The sequence below is a fragment of the Acromyrmex echinatior genome, chromosome 10, assembly GCF_024713525.1.
Source record: "Acromyrmex echinatior isolate Ae372 chromosome 10, ASM2471352v2, whole genome shotgun sequence".
Taxonomy (NCBI): domain Eukaryota; kingdom Metazoa; phylum Arthropoda; class Insecta; order Hymenoptera; family Formicidae; genus Acromyrmex; species Acromyrmex echinatior.
This window is the reverse complement of record NC_141861.1, coordinates 7,158,548-7,185,203: the sequence shown is the minus strand read 5'-3', so window position 1 is coordinate 7,185,203 and position 26,656 is coordinate 7,158,548. Positions and strand designations below refer to the sequence as shown.

Genomic DNA, 26,656 nt, shown 5'->3' with positions numbered 1-26,656 from the left:
GACCATCACTATAAAAATACATTAAGCCTGATTCTTTCAACGAACTTTCTACGAGCTCGCGTACAATTATATGCACAATGTGTGACTATCGAATTGTTTTAGAAAAATATCTATATTATTGTGTTATCAATAGTGGAAGTCGCCTTTATTTATACAGCGCATTGCACAAAACTATCACGTGTCACTATATGGGAAACATCGTTCAAATACGCGTCTAAAATTGCGGCCGGATGAAGGATAGCGCCGTTTTCATCTTCGTACGTGGTACCAACGATGCGATGGTGGAAATCAGCGACGCGCGTCATGCAGCAGCGAGAAAAATTTCCTCACGCGGATGAAAGCGATGGTATTGAATGCAGAGCTATATACAGGGTGTTCTAGTTTGTTCTTTCATCTATGAGTGGTTCTCTGTCATAAATAAAATGAATTCTTTCTTAATTCACTCCTGAACTTTCGGCAAGTCAATCTTTTCCTTTCTTAATTTACTTGACTTCTTAGTCAACGTTAAACATGATATACTTAATTACTGTTTTAATTTGAATTATTAGTCTGCTACCCTTCATGAATATACATGATAATGTTCCCTCTGGGAATGTTTCATTTGAAGGAAGACTCATCGTGATTTGCCTGAGAGTGGGAAATAACCAATTACATATTGTATTACATATTGTATTTCTATGCTAATGATGGCTCAAAGCGGAACCGAAATTCGTGATTACGACATCACACATTAATTGTATTTATAAGGTTTTATTATAGATATTCCGTTTTAAATTATTTGTGTGTGCACCACAAACTATATTTTGATTCTTACAACTCTATACTGTAAATAAAAGCATGTAAATAAATGATACCTATAAAAATTATATAATTTATAATGGAAATATATAAAATTGTGCGTTTTTACAAAACTTAGAACTTTATTTTTAATTGTATAAATGTAAATATATCTTTTATATTAGACAGAAAATTTTGCAATAGCAATAGTATATTTATAGTATATTTTCTATTTAAATGTAATAAATTTTTGTAACATTATATAGTAGCAATATATACACATAATAAATATACTTGCATTTTATGGTCATATGTGCATATGAATAATATAGTTTTAAAAAAATTGTACGTAATTTGTTGAATTAATTAATATGTAACTGTTTCTATGAACCTAACTTGAATTGTAAATTTACTTTTGCAAATCCATTAATTACTATAAAGAAGAATAATTTTATTTGTAAGTTGTGTGTTTAGGTGTGTGATAATTTTTAATAGTAAGTCTCAAAATTATCTACTACAAAATTGTAATAATTTTACAGTATCTTTTTAGTTTTTGTCATTTTATATTTTAGAATCCTTATATTTTAATTTAATATTTTTTTCTTAATGAAAATTGTATTCGCAATCTCTGATATTTAATATTAAATATACGAGATTAAGCCTTAGTTCAGAGGGTCGTTATTCTCAATACAAAGCGCAAACCGCGCACGAACGACGTTTACGCAATTGCTCGCTACCCGTTTTCTATTATACTTTCGATTACATCGTAAAATAAGTCACGTAATTACGAAGATACAAACGGAATAAATGGAGAACAAAATAACAGATGCCAATGAATGCGACGTTTGCCCACGAGCGGCTGTGTCGGCACATTAGATAATATCGATTATCAATTACGACGCGTATCACGGCAACGTATCGTTCGCCATGGTTGTTGAATTCGGATTTTCGCGAGCAAATCGTATCGGATGATTATTTGCCATTAATAGATATCTCGTGCGCATGTCATACGTCTGATCAGAATTTAAAGTTCGTGATAGTCTAGTTGGTAAAAAGCCACGAACAAAATAAATATTACAGTGAATAGCACATTTCTCTGAGCTGGCTGTTTGGCTGCTTTCCGTTTGATTGACACAAATTGCTCATCCAAGCTGTTTCCTATTTCATGCTTTCAAAGGTTACAGGCTGTTTATTCAGTTTTCATGCCAGCTCGTACCAATGCTCTAATATTTGTTAAACAATTCTTAAGCAATGAGAGAGCCAAAGTACCGCGGTAAAGCTCGCAAAACCGATGAAATAGCCTCTTGTAGTTTCTTTTATTCTTATAACGTATTTACATAGAGATCAAATGGATCACAGCCCAAGGCGACAAGATTCCAGGAGCAATGCATTTTCAGCGAAAATTATTGACTAAGATATTTATATAACTCTGTATATATATTTTGCGCAATGATTCAACCAGCTTTATTTGAGTCGTAAACTGTAAAGTATCCTTTGATGAAAAATGCTATCAAAAAATAACATTTGTCTTCATATGTTTTGTGTATACGATATCGATTCGATTTATATAAAAATTATTTCTCAATCAAAAAGTTTAAGTATAAAAGATCATCCAGCCTTTCGGAATATTAATCATATTTGTTCAGATTTCTGTACTAAAATTTTATATATATATATAAAATGAATTTAATGCAATCTTTTTAGAAATCCCCCAAATATCGTTACAGCACGCAATAACAAGAAACACCTCGGTTTTCATTGCGCCAAGTACTGATAGGGATCCTACAAGTCGAAAAGGCGACAGCAAGAGAGGGATAGAGTCAAACAGGGTAGTCTTATTTGTGCACGTGGTATTACAACGGACACACGGGAGAAACACAAGGCAAGGGAGAACCGGCTGGACACGGGGCAGACGAACGGACAGACGAACGGACAGAGAGGGTGATAAACAGGGTCGGTTCGCGTACGCATATAAAATATGCTGAGGCCGCGCTATCTCGCGGCCGATTGCCTGGAAAACTCACGCGAAAATATCGATCCTCGACCACCTCGCTTGTAATCTGATTAAGCAAGACCAACGGCTCGACCTGACCATAGGTATAACAGGGTGGGTGGGACAGCGCGGTGGAGTTCCGAGCCATGAACACCCCCGATGTGCGTGTGAGGGTGCACACACTTACGCGGCGCCCCGGACCCTCCGCAATATGACTGTGTGTGTGTGTATATATATATATATATATATATATGCACACCGGCCGTTTCACGCATGCAGACATATAGGAACCATGATTCTGATGTTTGCACGCCATTTCACCCTCTTGTCTTTCCTCCCTTCGAACCTGTTCGAGTCCAGAAGGGTCGTAGGTCACGACTGACGAACGCGAGCCGCGATTCAGTCGTCCCTAAAGCTTCATTCACGTTGTTTGTAGAGTCTCTCGGTAGGAATGGATTGGCACAAAATCGACGAGACGTTGTACAATACAATTTATACGAGGTGTTGCAATATTGGTGCAGATCGGTATCGTTGAAGATAGTTGTCTGATAGTTGAGATCTCTCGAGGTGCGCGTGAAATATAACTGCATTGATCAAGTTGTTTACTCTTGAATAAGTATTTATGTATTTTAAAAATAGAATGAATAATGGAAAATGAATTCTACAATACAATTACGAAAATATAATATTTTTTAGTAACAACTTTTTTATTTTTGTTAATAAGCTGAACTAATAATTAAACATTTGAAAGCTTTAATAACATTTTTTTTGTATAAAGCATATTATGTTTGAAAAAATTTTCACATAAAGCATTCTATTTCAATTTTTTAATAAAAAAATCACGTACCTACTCGTTTTTAGATTTTGTTTTTTTTCCGCTTTCATCTTTCAAGTAAAATTGTAATTATTAAATTATATTAATTACTTTGTTTAAATTAATCTACTACTATTATTAATGATCTATTATATTATACGAATAATTTAAACATGCGAGAAATTTGTGGTCGATTCACTTTCACGAATAGATAAAAGAGATAAGAAGAGCATCAATTAAACAAGCTTAACTCCAGTTGACGATTCGTTTTTATCGCTACTTATATTATTATTATTTGTAAGTAAGGAAATCTGAACAAGTTTCCAGAAGAAAATCGATATCAGTAGTCAGATGAAACATAAAGATTCTCACGTGAAATTCTTGAAACTCTTAGATAACGTCTTTTTATCTTCATTGTTTTAAGACCCGTGTGTTTCTAGAAACGCTTTGTGGCGATGCACCGATTATTTGCAGCACGTTTAGCATTATTGTCAATACCGCAAGGTAACTCCCCTCCTCGTGAAAAAGAAAAAGCTGATATAAACACGAATGGTAACCGCAGAAACAACCGCGGGCGATATAATAACTAACCGGTAGACCAAGTATAAGGTTTACAGGCTAACTGAATGTAGAAACGCAGTTTAATTTCCATTAAATTTCGGAAATTTCGTGAGCGAGCCTGTTTGCCTCGGGTACACACACCTAATTTGCAACTATAATTTCGCACGAGAGCACGCGGTTCAATTTCGCATAGCAGCTCTCTTGCAAGTCGTTATAGAATCTACTGTTTTCCCCAGCTGGTTTTCCACAGCTTAATCGACCGTACGACCACTGGTCTTCGCCGAGCGAGTTCCGTAAGTGCTATTGTATGTTCTTTCCACGTTCAGTAATAAAATATCTGACCCGCGGAGGTCGCGGAATCTTATTCAATAGTTAGATCCAATTTGAGAAATTTCACACGAGAAGCCTGTTATTGGAGAACGTGAGTGCGCATACATGGAAAACGATCGCATCCTCGATTCTGCAAACGCAAAGCTCGACAAAGTCTCGACCGCTTATACCAATATTGCCTTCTAATCCGTCAGAAATATCGTTCGTGCTTTCCATGTAGACACGTCGGTATCGTATTTGTACGAGAATAAACGGGAAACAGAAACAAAAACGTCATGGCGGTAACAAGGAACTAACTGCAAACATCGATAAATGCTTTTTCCATTTGGCACAGAGGGAAAGAGAAAGAGAACGAGAGAGAGGCAAACGAAATTATCTAACATTCGCTTAACTGGCGTCAAACGCGCTCCAAACATGTAAGAAATTCAATCAAGAACGCACGCAAATGCTGCAGTACGACATGCGGAGTGAGCATGCTACTTTAGATTAGAATTAACACTGAAATTAGATTGTTTTTCATTGCGTACGTAATGCTTGTGCATTACAATACACGCATAGCCTCCTTAGTCTCTTTTATCTATTTATCAATAGATTTCTCGTCTAAGTATGTAGGTAAACCAAAGAAGAATAAGTATGAAAATTTAGATGCAGTTTATAAAATTTTAGATTTGAAATAAAAATTTTAGAGACTCTTTATTAAGTGGAAAATAGATTTATTTGTGCAAATATACGCGGGTATAGTGAGAAATGTATGAACGAAAGAAGAGGCAACAAAAAGCGAAAATATAAGAGAAGTATTCGCATACAAATATTACAGCTGTTAGGAGGCAACAAATCATACATATTAAATCAAATACTATATTTTGAATTTAAAAAAAAGAAAAAAATACCCCACAATTATCATATCACGATTTAATACTAGTTTAACTCTTTGTTTCATTTTCCCAATAAACACCAACTAATAATAATAAACATTAATGTTATAATTTCATATTCGACAATGGAATTGCTACACATGTACAACATGTGTTATATTACATTTATCTTGTTGAAATGTAATATAACATGATGTTACATTATTGTTAGTTGGTGTTTACCAGGTTCTTGTCCACCAGCTTTTATTGCTACCAGATTTTAACGTGGATTTGTAACATACAGGCTTGCGCATATAAACTGCGACAAGATAAGATTTTGCAATACATTTTGACTGTATGAAGGCTGCGATTAAACTAGATATTTCTCCAGGTTTCGAAAACCCATCGTGCTGCAATGTAGTGCGAGAGATGGAATCACAACTCGATTGGTATACAGGCGAGAACTCCGGACTGCGGTTAAGCGAACGACCTACATATTCGAAACACGAGAGACTTCGATTCTTCTCCTACGGTAACTTCCGGCGGCCACGCGATACGTATGTAAAACGCAAATGCTGCCGATTCTTCTCTTTCGAGTCTTGATGCTCGATATAAAGGTGCGTCCAGACTTGTAACGTATCGTATCGCCGTAATGTTACAAATGGTAACATGCTACAGTGTCACGACCCTATTTGCGACAGCGACATATACAGGATATTCCACAAGTGGCAAAATGTTACAAGCCTTTTTCTCAAGAGATATCCGGTTGACGGTAACAAAAAAATGTTTGTTATTTCGAGATTTGTTAGACAACGGTGCCCTATAAAGAGTCGCGACAAACTTTAAAATGAAAGTTTCCTCGCCATCCTTAACAATTTCCGAGAGAACAACTTAATAATACTTTATTTGAATCATCCTGTATACGCAGATACCATATTCTGTCCGCCAAGCGAAGGCGGATGTTGGCTCGCTGCAAAAATAGAGAATGAAAACAAAATAGAGCAAAGAAACGGATGAAAATTTTAACTTTATAAAATATAATACGCGTTACGGCGCAACGCGCACGTACTCTCAATTACTGACTTATTATTAGCTGTTTTATTTACGGAATCTAATGTCATGTATACATTAACATCTATATAAAACGCATCAGTTTGTAAATTAAAATAAATGTCAAAGTATTCATAATACTTAACCCTTAATTTTATATATATATTATATATAATTAAGGGCATACAGTGCATTCAAACTTGTAACATTACAATAACCTATACAAGAATATAATGAAGTATATATATATATATATATATAGGTTATTGTAATGTTACAAGTCTCAATGCACTTTAACGATAGCTCGAAATAAAGTTTACACATTGTTGCATAATAGTGAACGCCATCATAATAGTCGCATTAATCGGTCATCTCCATTATCGAGTCGATTGAGTCATAAAGATTTCAATGGCCTTTCAAATTGTCGCAAGTGACCGGGACACGAGAAGAATAATAAAATACATTAACGATATGGGATGGCTTATAACAAATTAATGAACTTTCAATGCGATAACATGATCACTAACTGGAATCTCTGTCGAATAAATGTCATTGTTGTCTCGTATACGAAATGCGTACAACTGATTGACTACTATATAGACTACTATGTAGAAAATTCATTTAAAGCAATTGGCATGATCAAGTATAATGTGCTTGATTTAAGCACGTCACAGTATAAAAATATGATATTCGAAAAAAAGAAAGAAAAAGAGATTGATTCTATAATTCGAGAATCTCGAGCAAGAGTAAAAATAAACGAACATTGGTGAATAAACGACATATTGTTAGCAATACCCATTTCTGTCTCCATTGTTTCATACAATAAAGTAAATGTATTCATATAGATATGTTCCTACCTTTGGTTGAACCAAGACCGCGCCAGCGTACAATTTGTTTGCGATGTAGGATTTTGTCTAATAAAAACATCAATCTTCTTGAGTACCTTTTACACTTCCCTCCGAATTGTAAAAACTTGTTATTCATCAGCGGAACCTACAAACAAAAATGATGGAGCATTTTTATTCGGCAATATAAAATTCAGCATTATGCAATTTTTAAAATTGTATCGAACAATAGCAACATTATACATAGTTGTATGTAAACTTCAAGGTAATTAAAAGCGATAATAATTGATTTTCTCGATTAAATTAGTCGCAGAGAGATGTTATTTCATTCTCTCTTTCTACGCCGAACTTTGTATATTGAACGCGTTACATTGTTTGCAGTAAACATGCGCAACGCCGCCATGATTGGACGTCGCGCACGTATTGAATATGATATACAACGTGACCTCGTATGCGCGCAAATTGAACTAATCCTTGATAATGAACCATTATGGCGCGGGGAAACATCGCTCGTAGCATCGCTCGGCTTCTCGCGATATCGTAGATGCAGTCGCTTGACCGCGCGATTAGTAACTTAACCGGGAATAGACGTGCATAATCCCTGAACATTTATCGTTTGTTGTGTTATGCAACGGATCGGTTTACAACGATACCACGCATACAATCTGCAAGGATAATACTCAGGATGTCCGGCAAATTGTACTGCAATCGACATGTCGTAAAATACAGATATCTATTATAGATAGAACTATAAACCGTATGATGTCAAACGTACATTATCCTTATATTTCAAATTCTCTTTTTCTCCAAAGCTACGTAAGCAATTAAAAAATTATTATATGCTTTTATTTATTTACTTTATAAAAAATTATACTCTAGCATATACAACTACTGGAAACCTGCAAATTCCTCTTCTCATTATTTTACCATTGCATACTATTTTTTTTCTATTCAATCGTGTTTACATATTAATTTTTAATTAATTATAATTAATATATTCATGTATTAATTTTTCTATTTTGTATAAATGCCAGCTTGGTGTGTACAACTCTCTTGTTTTCTCTACCACTATCTATTAAAAAATGTCTACTTTCTGTTTTAAATAGCTTTACCATGTTATACGTGTCTAATAGTTATAAACTTATTAATTATTAAACCATATTAAACTGTATACGAATAATACAAAGACAGAAGTGTTTATTTAATATTCTAATCACATTACTAAAATAAATAAAAATAACTACAGTAATCAATTTGTTACTTCTCTCGAAGGTAAGATATAAAATTGTTATATATGTATATAATTTCAATAATGACCTTACAAAAAGTCAGATCAAAATATATATCAAATTAAAACTTTTATCGCGTTTCCGTTCCATTGTTACTCTTTTCATTTCATGACTGAGTTTCATCTTCGTTTCTTTTCCAACACGAGAGAAAATCGAAATTACAATCCAATCTAAATGATTTTAATCTTCCAAATATTTTCGATCTCGTGGTAGTCGGCTTGTTGGGAAAATCATTTTCGCGGGTGGAAACACGTAAGCGTTATCGTTGCTAATTGAGTTTACTGCACAACGACCTTTCGACTGTTTTGGGATCGCGATGGCTCGGTGGCCTGTATAATTCAATATGGATATAACTATGACATATATCGTAAAATGAGATTGCTATTCTAAAATCGCACTTTATAATGCCTCGTACGCAATCGGAGATTTTTCCACACACACGCGCGCGCGCGCATGAATACATAAAATATATGTATATTATATACATATATATATATATATATACATATATACATATACACACACACATATATATATATATATATATATGTGTGTGTGTGTGTGTGTAAGGCAAAGGATAATGCAACGTGCAAATAATTAGATCAAAAATCAAATTTTCTCTCTAAATTAAATTATTACGCTCGATCCTTTTACAGGTAAATGATATAGATGGTCATATATAATGTTATTGGTACTAATTATAGCTAACTAATAATAAACATTTTCATGATCTCATACATTATCCATTCAATAAAGCTTATCAAAATACTAATCGATTTGATTAATAATGAGGAATGTATTAACTAGTTTACAAGAAATAAAAGCCACATTTTGGTCGAATTGTGATCGAAATATTGTTAAAATAGAGCTTTTTACCATTAACAAGCTGATAACCACAATTTACAGTAATAGTATAAATACGCAAAAGCAACAAAATACACAGCTATCTAATTTGCAATCTATCGCTATCTCGCCAAAATAAATTACTGGGTAGCAATAATATATAGATTGCAAATTAGATAACTATGCATTTTGTATTACTTTTTTAAGTTAACATAAATTAATAAATATTTTAAATTAATATTGCAGTACACTTTGAATCTTATAATTGAATTTTCCAAATGCATACGTTTGCATTTACAAAATTATCGTACTATATGTCAGTTTTAGCTCATTTACCACGATTTTACACGTCATATCTGGACTCTATGTCGTTTTATTAAACCAATGTCTGTATCTGAGCGTATGTAATAATGTCAGTACATGCAGTGCAATTTTTTAAAGTTAGATAAATACGCGAAACACGAATTAAATTATTAGTTTCCATTTTCCTATATCCATCCAGACATCAAATAAAGATCAAATAAGCATCATTTGATAAGAAAATAATACACAATGACGAATTCATTATTTGATAACCTAGTCAGCTTCTTTTTTTAGTTTTTTGAAAAAATAAATAAATTTATATTTCATATGTAATGCTCTCTCTTTCTCTCTCTCTGATTTGAGTTGAAATTGGCAGATAAATGTCGTAGATTCAGTCTGTTGAGTTTCAACGCGCATTTTGCATTGTCCTGCGACACGAGGAATACGTGCGATCGATATAATCCCCGCGAATAGTTTTACGCGTAGGTGGACGCCCGGTGAGATTAACGATTACATTATGTTTTAACGATCTGGATCAATGCGGGATCGTCGAGTCGAGTAAAGCCGATCACCGTATCGTGCCGCCTGCACGTCCAGTCGCGCTCTCCAATCGATTTGTCAAACTAATTAGAGAGTCGCGCGCTTGCGAGAGGGAATCGCAAACTTGTGATCACGCGAACCAAAGCGCACACGTACGCCGTCAATTTGACAAGTTATCTATCTCGCATAGACGTAGACTTGCGCGTGCATTCGAACCGAGTTTGCCACGGTTTAAACTACTTTCTTTGGTCAGAACTTTTCATTCAATGTTGAAAGAATTTTTGGAACGAATAACAGCAAGAAAATAACTAAAATTTTAAATTTTATTTGGAAGAAATGTTTGTAAGAAATTTACTTCAATCGAAAAATTTTTAACTTAAATTTTTAGGATTATTTAATAAAAATATGATTGATCCATTTGTAAATAAATTAAGATTATTTTTATTGGATTGTTTAGAAGATCATGGTTTTATTTAATTGTTTGTGTGCAATATAACATAATATCTATTTCATTTTTATAGTTTCTTAATGTTTGGAAAGTGCTATCGATTTAAGATTCATGTAAAATTTATTTAAAAAATAGATGATCGTCGTTAATATTATTTTCAATAGCACGTAAATGAGAATGCTTTGAAGAACAAAATGGGGATAAATGACACATGTGAAACGCACGTGCAGCATACTAGCGCTATTCTCGTTGTTCATTAGCCGTACCATCGGTTAAGTTTATTATAAATATCAGTATATAAATTTTCAACGTCCATCATAGTAAATATAGCGACAAAGAAGAATATCACAAAATGTTTCAGATGAGTGACATTAAACTAAATTATTACAGTAACATAATATGAAAATTGTCTATACATAAGATGTAGGTAAAATTATTAAGGTCCTTTTGCTTTATAAATACATAGGTAATAATAAGTAATTATTCTTTAAATCAACTAGAAAATTAGTCACTATCATTTGTCATTTTTCTGATGTTCAATTATAACATTTTAATAGAACTATTTATTTATCTATCAGTTGGGAAGGTAAATTTTGAACCTCTCTGTATATTTGCTCGCTGGAAATCAATAGAATATGAAATGGAGCTCTATACGTAATCATATCGGAATGCGATATAAAGCAATTAATGAATGATTAAATGAATCAGCGACGGCTGACTGTAAATTAAATTAAATTACATGTGTAAAAGCTATTTTCTAGCAAAATAAATACATAGTCGACAAGATAGCAACGATAGTACGTAACAAAATAAATAGAAGCAAAATAAAATAAAATCTATATAACATAATAATAGGACTCTGATTTATATTTTTAATTACACTTTTTCCGTTCAACAATAAAATTTTCTCTTGCTATTAAACATTATTCCATCGGTTTGACCTTCATGCGGGTGGAATTACCGCGTCGAAATAGCCACTGAGTAACACACTACCATTCTTCTTTTATTTTCAGCTCAGTTTCGAGATCTTTAGAGGCGGACTCACGATCCGCATTTTCCCTCATTCTAGACCGATACTAGATCGGGAATTTCCGTAAAAACGAACAAGAAAAAGAGCAGTATGTGAGGTTGGGGCGCCAATAGTTTCCCACGAATTTAGGACAGAGAGGATGGGGAATTCGCAACTTTTGGAGCGGGGGTGAGGGGAAACAATTTTGCAGGAAAGCCGCGGCCGATGGAGAGCGAGAATCGTCGAGAACCACCGGCGCGCACCCAGTTGGGGAATCCAATTTGGATTATCGAAAATTCATGGGGGTACCCGGAGTACACATGCGTGTACGTGCGTGCATGTGTTCGCATACATGCGGCGTTGTCTGGTGAAGGACAGACGGTGAACGAGCGAGTAATAGCGTTGCTTTGTGACCAGAGAGCACCGAGATTATTTAAAGAGTTGTTTTGTGAAAAGATGACTAAATTTTGTTTTTTCTCTTTTTAGAAGAAGGATGGAATCGTGATGAAAGAGAGAGAGAGAGAGAGAGAGAGGGAGAGAGAGATTGAAGGATAACAACATGAAAAACAAAATGAAATGAAAAATTTTAATCACGACGATAGTACTGCCACTTCTATTATGTTATACCATTTAAATCTCTCGTGTAAAGAGAAAGTAAATCTGTGAAATATAGTTATTTATATTTAGTTATTGAAATTGATTAAAAATACAATCTCTCTCTAGCGAGCAATGCAGTTCAATTTTTTCATGTAATAACAAGACGGAAATAATGATACAAACACATAACGAAATATCTTGGTAGACTCCTGTCCGAGTATAGAATTTATCTAGTCTGCTCGTGATGGAGAACGGCACTGGCGACTAGTTTTACCGCCAGAGACACATGGATAATATAACGTGTCGCGTCCGCAACTTCCGGCGACAGCAAAGTGTGGCTCTATGTTCGTACTGTATCATTCTCGTTAATCTTCTCCATCTTTCTCACGATTCTTTCCGTATCCTCTTATCTTCTCGCTCACTTGTTTATTTAGCCATTTTGCTTTCTTTCCGCACACCATTATATTCCATCGTACAGTTATTCGCGTTTTTCTCATAAGCTGTCAGCAATAATTCTAACGATCAAAGTTCAAGAAAAAAAGATAAAAAGATTATACTGAAAAAAAATATAATCAATTTTAATAAATATCTATTTAATTCAATACTGCCAACTAAACATTTTTACTTACTTAAATAAATATATATTTGTTCAGTAAAAAGAGTGATTGTTAAATCAAATTAATGTTTCTTGTATTAATTAAATATATCTTTATATATTCAATTTAATATTCAAAAATTTAGGCAGTATTCAATTAAATATTTATTATAAATTGACTATATTTTTTCTCTCAGTAAAAAATATAAATAAAAAGTTGCAGAAGAAATTATAAAATTTTGTTTGATTAATCTTTTTGGTGACATTCATATTTCAAAAGAAATCTTTGTATAAGAATCAAATTCGAAGGTTGAAAAATTTTATTCTCTCAAAAGTATTATATATAAATAAAGTACATTCTTAACATAATAAAGTAGTCTGTTTCTCGTCTGTTAGTTTTAACAGACTCTGAACGTACACACCGAGCAGAGTTCATCAATATTAGAGACTCGTTAAATTCAATCAGGGAGAACAAATCCAACTACTCCGAAATTCCATTTCGAAAATCGATATGGCAGCAAACTTGACGAGGCTCGCAACTATCTTTGCCATGAGAACGCGGATAATATTGGATAACATACTAATAGCCCGCGTTCGCGCACGAGTCAACGAGCACACGCGAAACAGCCCTCATTAATCATCCGAACACCTAAGAACTGCAACGTGTAACCGGTGTAACTCAACCGGCTACACCTCCCCCCCCCCCCGGCCACGTTAGCCTAACCGCGCAGTCAAGATACCTCTTCCGCGCGTGCCGGCCGCTCCTTCAACCCCTTTACCTCTGGGTCCATCTCGTTCTCCCTCCCTGGAAGCAGGTGGGGGCGACATAGAAAGCGGGCGCAGAACGCGATATATATCGCGGCATATACAGTGCGCGCGTTCGCGTGTGTATATATATCACGTGGGATTTTCAGCCGTGAAATTTATAGCGTGTACCAACTCTGGGGGTTACGGGACACCCCCGCGCAGGCTTCGAGAGGGGACCGGAGAAGCGGACGGCGAATGTAGCGGTAACCCGTATAGATCACGTATGGCTCTACTACGAGGCGAACTTTCTCGCGGAAACCGTGACCTGGCGACGCGAACGCGACCGGCGTGAGAGGAACTTCGTATTCCCTGTTGCAACACTTATCTCTCTGTATAGTCACATTTTCCAGACTTTCGAGCATCCCTCTCTCCCTTTCTGCGTTCTCCTTTCTCACCGCGATACTCGCACAACGCGAAATTTTTCCAATCTAGAAGATAAAAATATAAGAAAAATGTATACAGAACGTCCGCTTTAATTACAGTTGTGTAGTTTATAAGAAAAATAATTTTACATGTATTAAGAAGATATCTATTTATTTGACAAGAAACAGAGAATTTTTATTCTCTCTCAATTTGTATTAATATTTTATGGAAAATTTATTAGACAAGAATATAAAATGAAGATAAACTAAAATGCCATAAAATGTTTATTAAACAAAACTATTATTGACTTATGAGAAAATTGAAGAAGCAATGGTTACGCATGATTACTACTGCGTTACAGGAAGTTAAAGGAGTAAGTGGTTAAGGAAATACGTAACAGTTTCAGTAACATAGATGAATGCACTTAAAGTAGTCAAAGACTGAAAGAATTCGATCCGGTTTGTGATTTTAAATGGTAAAGTGGTTGATATCAGTAAAAGAGTTGAGTTAAAGAGGAAACTTCAATGTTCAAGGAAAGTGAAACACCCATCGATCTCAATACTCTCTTGGGTTTCTCTCTCGCTAACATTCGTTGTTTTTTACAACGCTTCTCGAAGTCCTTAAGGGGATGCTGGCTCCGTCTGTTTTAGTGAAAGAAAAAAAAAATATTTTTTAGGGTATACATGAGGTACACTTCGTATTATAATTTCACAGAATTAAAATTCCATTTCCATGATTAAAATACACATGCTGATGTATCCAAATCTGATCTATTTTGTGCCAAAAATAGGGAAAAAAGTAAAGAAATTACAGATTTTTCTATTGATTTATACCTTAATGTGATAACCAAAGCAGTCAATTTATTGAAACATTTATTTCGCAGAAAGGTTGTGCAGGTCATATGTACGGAATAAAGGCAGAGTCAAATGTAAAATAAAGAAATAATGATAAATCGTTAGACTAAATTTAAAAGTATAAAACATTATCTCTTTTTACAAATTATGTATATGTGTGCGTGTGATTAGATGTAGTAGCTTGTAGTAATGTATCGATGTAGTGATGAATCTCATAAATTGTATGTTTGTATTATAAATCATGCGAGTATAAAGTCACATTTAATTGATAAACTATAGATCTCTAGATTGAAGTTTGCTCATCACGCCAGATTCCTTTAACAAAAAAAAGGGAATAACCTGAACTACGGCATTCTGGTCGGGAAGGGGGGGGGGCACGTTAATTATTTATAATATGAAAGTATAATATCTATTCTCTGATTTCAAAGTCTAATCATAACCCTTTATTAACAATGTGAAATTTTCATTTTGGTTTTCTTACTTTATGCGCATCTGAATTTTCTTACTTTATGAAAAAAAAATTTTATATTGTCCCGAACTGTATAAATCTGAAGAAACTTTCACATACTTATGCTATAACGAGTTTTTGCTATAAAAGCTGGATTATATTTTACTTATTTAATTTAAATCTATTAAAGAATTTATCAAATCGACTGTGTCTTTAAAGTTCGATATTGTCAGCGCAGATTTAAACATATTCCTAAATTTTTTTTTTTATTATTTACATAATAAAAAATATATAAATATACATGCATGTACAAACGCAATTGTAACAATACATTCTTTATAAACAATATCCACATTACATCCTTATGTGACCTGAGCCAATATGAAACGAAAAGTGGCATTTCATTCGAAAGGCCAAGTGATTCCCATATAAGAAAGCTATTTCGAGAATCGATTTTCCATTAGCACGACGTTTTGTAGGAGTTCGGCATCGCGCTTATAATGCCTCCCCGGCCGCTTATATTGCCGAACATTTCGCGACTGTTTGCGACCACGCCGCTGATTATCCCCCCGAACTCTCTCGTTCTCTCTGGCGCAAAAGCCGACCCCCGGAGTTGTTGCCGGAATAGTTATACTTCGACGCCATAATCTACTGCCAGACCACAAGGGTAATAAAACGTAATCCGTTTCCCGCGCATGGAAATTTATTGATACCAAACTACGTGCCCCAAGTATACATGGAAAGTTTGCCATCTCGCACCCCCTTCTCGCCAAAGGGCGTTAATACTCGAATGGAGTACAATGATACACCGGCTTCTCGTTAAAGGGAGGCTAAATGATGAAATATGGCACGCGTTTTGTTACCCGCCAGAGGACTTCATTTATACTGTTCCTTTTCTTGTTTTCCGAGGAAATTAAGTCGTCTTCCTTGAAAGTGATGGAGTGAAGACAAAATATATAATGCAGTAACGATAACTCATATTCCGATTCTACAAAGTTACGTGCTAACTGATAATTCTCGATTGTTTTTTTTTCTTTGAAATATTTGTGAATATTAGTAAACTCTCGTTCTTACCTATAATTTGATTTTAAAAAGCCAAACTGCTTTTACTTTTTTATTATAAATATGAATTTAAAAAAATTTAATGCTCTTTCCGAAACTATTTACATGTATAAACTCTCGTTCTTATCATAATTTGGTTTAGAATTGATTAAATTGCACGTATGATCATTTATTTAAAAAAATATTTTAATGCTTTTTCTGAACTATTTTTATAAACTAAAATTGAGATTTTATTTTAAAAAAATCAGTAATTAGAAATAGATTAATTTAAAAAATTAGCAGTACAAAAGAATTTATATAAAATTTCATGGATGTGTCACCAATCAACATATTATTATAGTCGGCATATCATCGAATAAATCACAATGAATATGCAATCGACTGTGGAATTACACACATACTTTTCTTTTCGTTTGACAGAAGATGTTCAATGCAGTCGACCATCGAATAATATATGTTCGCATTGTTTTCCATTGAATAAAATGTGAAATTATTAAAATCGGTATTAAGCTTAAATTATTGATAATTGAATAAAAAAAATGGTTATAGAATAATAATTCGCTTGTAAAAATGTGTAACATATTTGTTACTGTAAAGTTCGAATCGGGAATTTAGGAACAACAAACGTAATATTCTCTCAAATAACACAATGTCGATCGATACATTCATAAAATTGCGATAGTTAATATTTTGCCATCTATATTAAAACGCAAAAATATTTTTCATAATTATAAAACTTGTACACTGCGTTAACAAATGTGCATACAAACTAAATAGCATAAATATGGAATAGGTTTCCTCGTTTTAAACTCGATATAAAAAGTTTCCGCGTAAGTCCTAAATGCGCGCTAATAAAAAAGCGTAAGTGTATAATGATTTAGTACTACTTTATACTACTATCTAAAACTTTTAGCTGAAAAAAATACTCATAAATTCTACGAGCATCTCGTTAAAGTTTCGCTTCCCTTTTGCGATCTTTTATTGCCGACACGTAGGTGCCACAATGCCATAGAATCGTTTTCCAGGCCACGTTTTCTGCGATTTTTCTTGTCCACCCTAATGCAATAGTACGAAATTCGACTAATATGCCGATCGATCGATGCCATCAAATTTTCTCAATATTTTTTAATTAATCCGTATATCGATAAAAATTATTTTTTAGTGACTTTAATTACAATATTATTTAATGTATTACAAAGTGCTATTTCTATAAAATTTTTATATTTTATAAAAAAATATAATAAAAAGCTTGAATAATTCAGAAAAAAATATAAGCTTTTATTTTCACTGTCTCGGAAGAAAAAACGCATTCAAAGTAATTTAATTGTAAAGACTATAAAAGATTATAAGTAAAATAAGGAAATTACAATTAACTTTATCTATTATGAAGAAAGACATAATGGGGGAAACTCATTTAGTAGATGAGTTTTATTTTTTTCTATTTATTAAAAAAAGGTGACATACACAAGAACTAATGTTGCTTTTTAACTGTTATCATAAATTCTGACGCCATTAAGTTAATGGAGTTGAATTGACTCCAGCATGATAGTTAATATCATATAAATGTAACCATAGTAATCAAGAATAATTTATAATTTTAGTAAAACATGTGTTTTTAATGCAAAATTAAAAATATACAGTAAGATTGGACACAAGATCGTTTATGTTAAATATATTACTTTAAATACTATGTCTGAATGTTGAACTATTATATATATTCATATAAATGAATTAATTCAGAAATGATAATTGCGTGCCGATATGGTTGTCGGACTTTCAACGCAATCAATCTGAAATATTAATAATCCCCCCAAATTTCCCAAATTTAAAAAACTGTAATAAACTTATTGCGAAAAATATTGCCTCGGCCGGGAGTCGAACCTGGATCTCTTGCATTTCGTGCGATATAAAAATTTATATTTTCATGAAATTAGCTAGCATCGCAGAATTAAAGTTACGAGTTGTCTGGTGTCATTGTGAAATGGAGAAAAAAAATAGCTACCAGTCAATACGATGTGCCACCTTTTATTGAACTCCGTGAAAAACATGCATTCGCTCTCGGCGCATCAACCGAAGAGACGATGTCACCAGATACACGACTATCGATGCTACCAATCGGGTCCGCTTTGAAATTTCAACCCCCTCTGTCCCTTCTCCTCATCAACCTAGCCTCAATGTTTTCCCCCCAATCTTCGTTGACGTCGTCATCGATAGGAAATCATGGGCATCTCGATAAACTATTTTACCAGTAACATTCCGCAAACACGTAGACGCGCGAGGAGACAGAAAACGCGTATAATGTAATTCAACATTCAGTCTACCGTTCTCAGACGAGAGAGGAAGCACTCTCTCCTTCTCTCTCACACTCTCTTTCTATTCGTCTTGAAAATCGAAGTCCTCGAAGCGATGAGGCTTTAAAGGCCGCAAGTTGCGAATGCTGGCAGCGGACCGAGAACGATGAATCGTATCTCCATCGCCGCGGCGACGTCGACGTCTTCAGTGCTATCCTCTCGTCTTTCCTTTCCTCTTTCTTTCTCTTTTCGCGTCCTCTCTTTTTCCTCCGCCTTTGCTGTTCTTCCTACATCCCGAGATTTGTCGGAGATTCGAGAGATAAAAAGATCGCCGCGTCATACCCATCGAAACGTTATTTCTGTATACGTTTCATCCTTCGAGCACATTGAAGAACGAAGCTTATGCTTCCGAGAGCGCGCACGAATTTCCGGAGCGATGCCTGTGCAAGATAGTTTCCGGATTGACCGATTTCTACTTCCCGCTATATCATTGTAAGAGATAGAGATGAAGAGAAACGGATTTCAAAGCTCTAATACATCAGAATTCGTTAAAAAGGATGATAACAATCTATCTTGGATTTTACAAGAAAAGGTATTGCTCTTCCAGAAATAATAATTCTATATCAAACGTTTAACAAATTGAAATGTAAATTGTCTGTTCTACATTTCTGTTTTTTAAATTTATAAATCTTAGATTGCATATTATAAAAATGATTATATCTATTTTATATTTTATTTTTAGAAAGTAAGATAATTGAGTAAAGATTTTTATTTATCTGAAAATTTGCAACAAATTATGACAAAAATTTACAATTATTGTAAAAAAACAATAAATATATTAGTACAAAAATATCACAATAAATTATTGAGATAATTATTTGAAAAAGCGTATTATTCGTATAATTTTTAAACAGAACATGACAACTTTGACATTTATTATAATAATTAATTATCGAATATTCACACTAATACTAACTTAAATATAAAGTATAATATATTATAGATCTCAATAAGAATATATATAAGTAACGAAAAAGGATGTAAATGTTTTCGTTACTTATTCTGTATTAAAATATAAATTTGTGATAAAAAAATGAATTATAATAAATAAAAAAGTAATTGGAATGAGAAGAAGGTCCATATAATTTTAGGATACGATCTTCTATTGTAATGCAATTCATATAGCAATAACATTGAGATATGAAACATAATATGTTTGAAATGGATTACTTATTTGCTATTTCATCACTTTATATTATACTTTATAATATTAACTTGTACAATAAACTTAGATGTTGCAATATTTCTTTTCTCTTCTTTTCCTCTGTTTCCTCTCCCACACTCTTCTTATCAAAGAAAAGACACACCTCTTAACCTACCCGTCTTGTTTACGATCGATGGTCAATGCTGCAGTTTGTCGAATCCTCGAGAAATACCAGCAAGCAATTTCGCGTAACGAAAAACAAATAGCAAATATCCATCGACCACGCATATACGTGAGAAAGAAAAGTGGCCTAACGGAAAGACGCGTAATTCGAACTGAAAAAAGACAGGAGAAGAAAGGCCTTCTAAAACAGTGGCATAACAAGTTCACAAATGCAGCAAAAGTTTTATTTCAAGAGGCTAAAAGGAATGATAAAAACAAAAAAAAGAAGATAAAGGGATATGTATTTTCATATTTTATTTTCTGTAACATGCGCATATTATCCATTGTTATTAAGACGACCATGGAACACGGAGAAGTTTAAGAGCAGGATAATTGAGATTGACGTTGCGTAAAGTAAAGGGTGAAGGGCTTCTGGAGTGCTTGAAGATCGGTTACGTCATTGACCGGAAAGGAATTCCTCGTAGCGCAAAGGGAGGAAGCACATTCGTGTGCAAATGGGGAAGAAAAGCCGGCGTGAACCGCGCGTTTTTAAGCTCCTTCTTAACTCCCTGCACGCGACGTATTCGCCTCCCATGCGAATACTCAGAATGCGGATTCGGGCTTTGTGCCTCGTGGGGATCGCCAAAGTGGAAATCCTTTTGATACGACGGACCGTGCCATCCACCGCGCTGTCGCAGGACTCTCACGACAAAGGACACACGCCTATTGAGAGGACAGCGAGTGACGCGTTGTGAAAAATTAGGTTTGCGAGAACTACTAAAGAAGAGAAGTACCCACTCACTGCCAAGTAGATAATTTTGTAACAGCAGTCATCTTGGTTAAGTTACGTCATCTTGGTTAGAATAATTAATAAAAATGGGTCGCGCTGATATGTAAATAAAATCCTGCCAATCTTTTCTCTTTTTTTCATATTCATAAACTGCTGAATAGAAAAGATGTAATTTTTAACTTTCAATGATTTAACCACAAAATATGTAATATTGCAAACATAATTAAAGTAGGAAATATAAACAATAATGATAATTAACAACTTTATAATTAGTTATAGATCATCATAGTCATAGAATATCAATTTAATATTTTATTAAAAATCGAAAGTTCCAATTGTATCTGGATAATATTTTTAATACTTTGACCATCAAAATATATTTTTCAAGAAATGTAAGTAATAATTATAAAGTCAAATTTTAATTTTATAAGTTTGTCATTTACAAATTATAAATTATAGATATTACAAATAGACATTATAAATATAAAATATATAGAATATAATATATTTAGAATTTAATTTAATAATTTAGTATTTTTTATAATTAATGACTATGTGAATCAAAATAGTTGTTCAATTGCAACGCTTTTTCTTAATTTACAGATTTTATTGCTGCTACCAACATTGCCTCCAGAGAAAGGTGTCTAGAAAGAAGAAACGTTCGTCACTCGGTTTACGGAAAAATTCACGTAAATATTTGAATATCGTCCATCCCGTCGTGTCGTACGGCTCTTGCCTTGTGTCGGATGAGAAAACAATGGTATCCCCTTCGTCGAATCTTAAAATCGTAATACGTTCGCATCGCTCCTTTCACTCGTAACCAGATAGCGAAAAACTATTTCGAATAGAAATGCCACGAGAAATCTCATACATCAATCTTTCAAATTTTATACCAACTCATTTGAAAAAAAAAACATACGTACTTATTAATAAATATCTTAGTTATTATAATAAATATCGGAAATAAACAATGTACCGGCAGTATTGTATAATGCAAATGACTTTTACTTCAAAAACACAAAAAGAATATTAATTTTAACATGATATTTATAGGCACAAGCCAAAAATACCAAACTATAGCATTATTATTAATTTTTTAATACAGAGAATTTATTTCGTTCAGATAATCGTGTTCTGATGCGTCTTACTTGAAAAGCACTAAGTAGTCAGGAAATTATTGATGTTCATACTGGAAAAAATGGCACGATCGCCCGACGAAGCAAACGAAACGGTTAGATGGTTGTAAAACGTAAAGCGCGGCGTAGCAACAGCCGCGCGTTGAAAATACCATGCGGAGAAACCGTCGAGTGCCCTGGCAGATTGCCATTGTCGCCGGCACAATTCAATCGCGAAGTTAGCTCGCTCCCTGTAGAAATCACATAATGTGCGGTTACCCAGTCCACCCACCGCCACCCTCACCCGAGACCCGCACCTCCTAACTCGCGTTCCAGTGGGCTCTACCTGCATCTCCCTCCCTCTCTCTCTCTCTCTCTCTCTCTCTCTCCCGCTCTCTTTCTCTTTCTGAACCCAGTAGGTGCCACGGGAACCAACAAATCAAAAACACCCCCAAAGAGCCACCCCGAGGAAGTCCTCGTGCACGACGTCTACTCAGAACTCGCGGCACTCGCAAGAGCGAGCGAATTAAAACGCATCGTGCCGCGGAGCGGCAGTTAAATTCGCGTTGTTAGCGTTTTGGGATAACGAAGCTGCTGACGGATCCGAGGATTCGGCGTTGATTAAATTCGAGATGAGTGAGATCGACCGATTGTTAACTTTCTCTAACCCGTTGACTATTACGAGTTAACTATTATGTATTTATACATCCTTAGCGAACTTCAAAATGATATGTATTTTTTCAAATGACATCGTTTCTGTAAACGTATAAATCATCTTTGTACTCAGAAATTAAATTTAGAAATAATCATTACATTTTTATTAAATGTAGGAATTTTTTAGCACGAATGTTCTCATATTTATGCATATTGCAGTTGTAACAATGAAAAAAAAATACTCAATAACTTCAAGTGAAAGGATATTAAAATTTTACTTACTTTATTGGCAAAGAGCGCTTTAATCGCACGCCATTATTGAACGAGATCGTAACGCTTTACTTTTGAAACGTTCGTCGCGCATTGCACTGAAATGCTGTACTCGTCAGAAAGGAATATTTTAGAATACTTCTCTCTTAATTATCCACTGCCGCTCTTGGTTGTTATTAGATTGGAGCGAGTTACCAAGTACGCAGCCGTGCTTCCTGCCTTTGAGGTTCTTACGGAATTTTCACGAACTTTAAAACAAATTAATTACTGTAATAATCACTACTGATGCAGCAGCTTATTAGCTGTCTGCAAAACGTAAGGTTAGTATTCTGAAATGTATATATATATATACATATATATAGAAGAAAGTTTTTATTTCACTCATTATCGCGTTCTATATATAATTCTATAATATATAATTATTATTATTCATAATAATCTAATGTTATAACTCTCTCTCTCTAATTCGTCCACATGCAATATATAGTATGTATTACAACGCGTTCTGAAAGTTTACGAAATGACTGTTTAATATGCATAAAATTATTAAATGTGATCTCCATGATTGAACATATACATACATGTAAGCTAATTGTAAGTACAATGTGGAAGATGATTAAATCGCAATCATTGGTTGCGATAGTAACAAATAATTATGGCTAATTGTTTAGTTATGTTCTACCTGTGTAAACCATATGTATAATTAATCATCAATGTAAATATTGTTGCCGCATTAATGATCACTAAATAATTGATTTGACCGATATGGTCGTCGTGTCACCGTTCTTCTTTATTTATACGTTATCGTTCATTAATTTCTACTCTTTGATAATTAATTAATTGGTACTAATTTAACTTCCGAATGTCATACTGGATATTATACAATTTGCGCGATTTTGAAATTAAAAAATATCCAATTACAAAATATCACGAGATTCGATTTTAAATCGTTTTATTACAATGACACGTGAGCAGAGTAGAATCCACGTCTCTTTCACTTTTGTATATAATGCATTCGTGCGTCAAAAGAAGGCAATATATTGCGCTATTAACTCATACACGGCTAACTTTGTAAATGCTCACACGAGAGTGCAATATCTTGCAATTACGTCAATGTGCACGTAGACGAGGTCACTTGCATGCAAACGTGCACGCAATGAACAGTCTTGACACTTAATCGGTGTATTAAGTCAGCGACGATGCAAAGAGTCATAGAAGCAACAGCTCGTCTAAGACATATCTTGGCTGTATCAGTAGCAAACATAGCATTCTATATCGTAGCTAATGTGAATAGTAATAAAGGAAAAAGCAATGAGGAAAGACGATTTAAACGTCGCGTCACCTATAATAATATCAAAGCGATATGTCGACCTGAAACGCGTGTCTGACATTTCAGTCGGAAAAAGACATCAGCTACTAAAAATCCCTCGAGTTTTTGAATAATTAAGAAACGTCCGATTGAAGGTCAATTCATTCAAGCTCGAAATGGCGAAGCATTTACTTCATATTATAGACAAGAAGACGATATGAATACGTGTGACGATAATAGACATACAGAAGTTTATAAAATATAATAAAGAAATTGATAGAAATAATAATATACTTCGGTTTATTTAAGACGAAAGAAAAAGAACCGAGAAAAATATTAGCTTAACATGAATGTTAAATAATATATATAAAGATAGCTTATAATGGAACACTAGTTATTCTGTATAATTAAAAAATTGTAATAGACTCAATTCGCGAATAAGTAAAGAACAGCCAAATACAGTAATCGAGGCTAGATTTTATCTAATATATTTTTGTATATAACTTGTAAATATATCTTTCAGTTATTATATAAACTGCGTACCACAATTTACTACCAGATTTGAAACACAATCATAAACCAAAACTGAAATAATAATATGACAAAATTTATAATATTTTATATTTAAGATATTTAATTATAATAAATTGATAATCCATTTGTGATATTATTTCAACTTCAATTTATACGTTTTTAAATTTGATAATAATTAAAGCGCAGTTTATGTATAATAACTGGAAGATGTGTATTTAAAATGTATTATACGTAAAAATATTATTAGATACCAAGATTCAGTCATATTTGACGCTTTTTATTTATCTGGTTTATTCATGTAGCGTTCTCATTTAACTTACTATTGATTTATTTCTATATCAATAATCTGTTTTTCGTGTAATTGAAATTTAATAGATGTATCAATTCTCTCGTTTCATTATATCACTTCCTAAAAAAATTAACTGATTTTTTTGATAAGCTTAATAAGTTTCTTCATGTTATAAAATAAAATCATTAGTTTGATGATCTACTGCCTTTTGCAGTTTTACAAACCGTTTAAGATGCAACAACTGTTCCAAGACGACACTCGCGAAATATATTCACTCACGTTGATACTGAAAAGGATTTACAACAGCATTCAATTAGAGTGGCAAAACGTAGACAGAGAGAAAGAGAGAGAGAGAGAAGATAGAAGAGAGTGAAACACGAGCAGGTTGATTCGTGGCTCTGAGTGGTGAGTCGAAGTAGGTACTGTTTAACTGAAGCAGGTGTTTAATTTAGCAGTACTTCGTAACACATACGTCCGTGGCATGTAAGCGTAAGGGCAGACGGCGGAGAGTCACGATGCAACATACAGTGGGAGAGTAAAAGCGAACGAGAGAGGACGACGTTGGAAAACTGGTGTATCGCTCGCGAGAGGATGCAAAAGTAAGCCACGGATTGAAATTTCTCTGTATGTGTATTTCTCTGCTACTTTTTTTCTTATTTTTCTTCTTTTTCTTCTTCTGTAGATACTTTTATCTATTTTTCGCTCTCTCCACTGCTTGACGAGAAAGAGAAGCAGAATGGGGTATAGGAGTTGAGCGGAGTGGGCTCTTGGCTTTAGCGTGCGCGGCCTGCCTACTCATGGTAATTAAATGCCAGGCAATTTACAGAGCATGCATTTACCGAAGGCAAGGCTACGGCACCACACGCGGCTTTCTGTTTATACCCGCAAGCTCGTCACCGTTACATGTATACAATGCTTGCCAAGATACACACGACTTAGGAGAGCAGAGCAATTCATCCATCTATCCTTTTGGCCCTGAGTTTTCAGTTCTTCGTGGACGCCCGTTGCCAATCTAGTTGATTCAAACCTATTCAAGATAATTAAACGCATTTATGCAGCTCAATCCGTTTTTACTTGCTTTTCTTTACAAATAAAAAAGCAAGTGTACATAAGCATTCATACAGTACGGCTGAGAGCCATGTACACATTCAGGTGTAAGCAAATCTTTTTCTTCTTCCACAAATATTTGTTTTTTTATTTTAAATAGTTGTTTCAAAGTTGATGTTAAAATTTATGCTGAGTGTGCAGGTCCTACCCTCGTAACATGTGAATTCTTCCGAATGATTTTCATATTTGGGATATCATAAAAACACTCTAATATCCAAAATAAAATATATATAAAATACATTCGATATATTCTCTAAATGAAAACTTTGTAAAATACAGTGCAATAATAGACCAACGTATATTACAATACTTTGGAACATGCGGTGTATTTTGGTAGGACGTATATCGTGGATTATAGCAATTTCGCAAAATATAAAAAATATTCGCAGTGATGATAAATCCGAAAAATATAGAATAGAAATATTTCAACTACAATTTACGCGGTAAATCATTTTACTTGATACAAAATCATTCGTATACGTAACACTTCTTCGATCAAATTTGGTTAAGCAGCATTTCTCAACATCTGAGTTTGCAAGTTGGGATTAC

At 33.9% G+C, this 26,656-nt stretch overlaps 1 protein-coding gene across 1 annotated transcript in view; it reads right to left on the bottom strand.

Moving 5' to 3' along the window:
* Positions 1-26,656, bottom strand: part of Rh5 (Rhodopsin 5) — a 273,046-nt gene that overhangs the window by 176,414 nt on the left and 69,976 nt on the right. Inside the window, exon 3 of the mRNA XM_087410148.1 lies at positions 7,237-7,372. The gene's annotated coding sequence lies outside the window, so the exon portion shown is untranslated. The remainder of the gene's footprint in view (positions 1-7,236; positions 7,373-26,656) is intronic.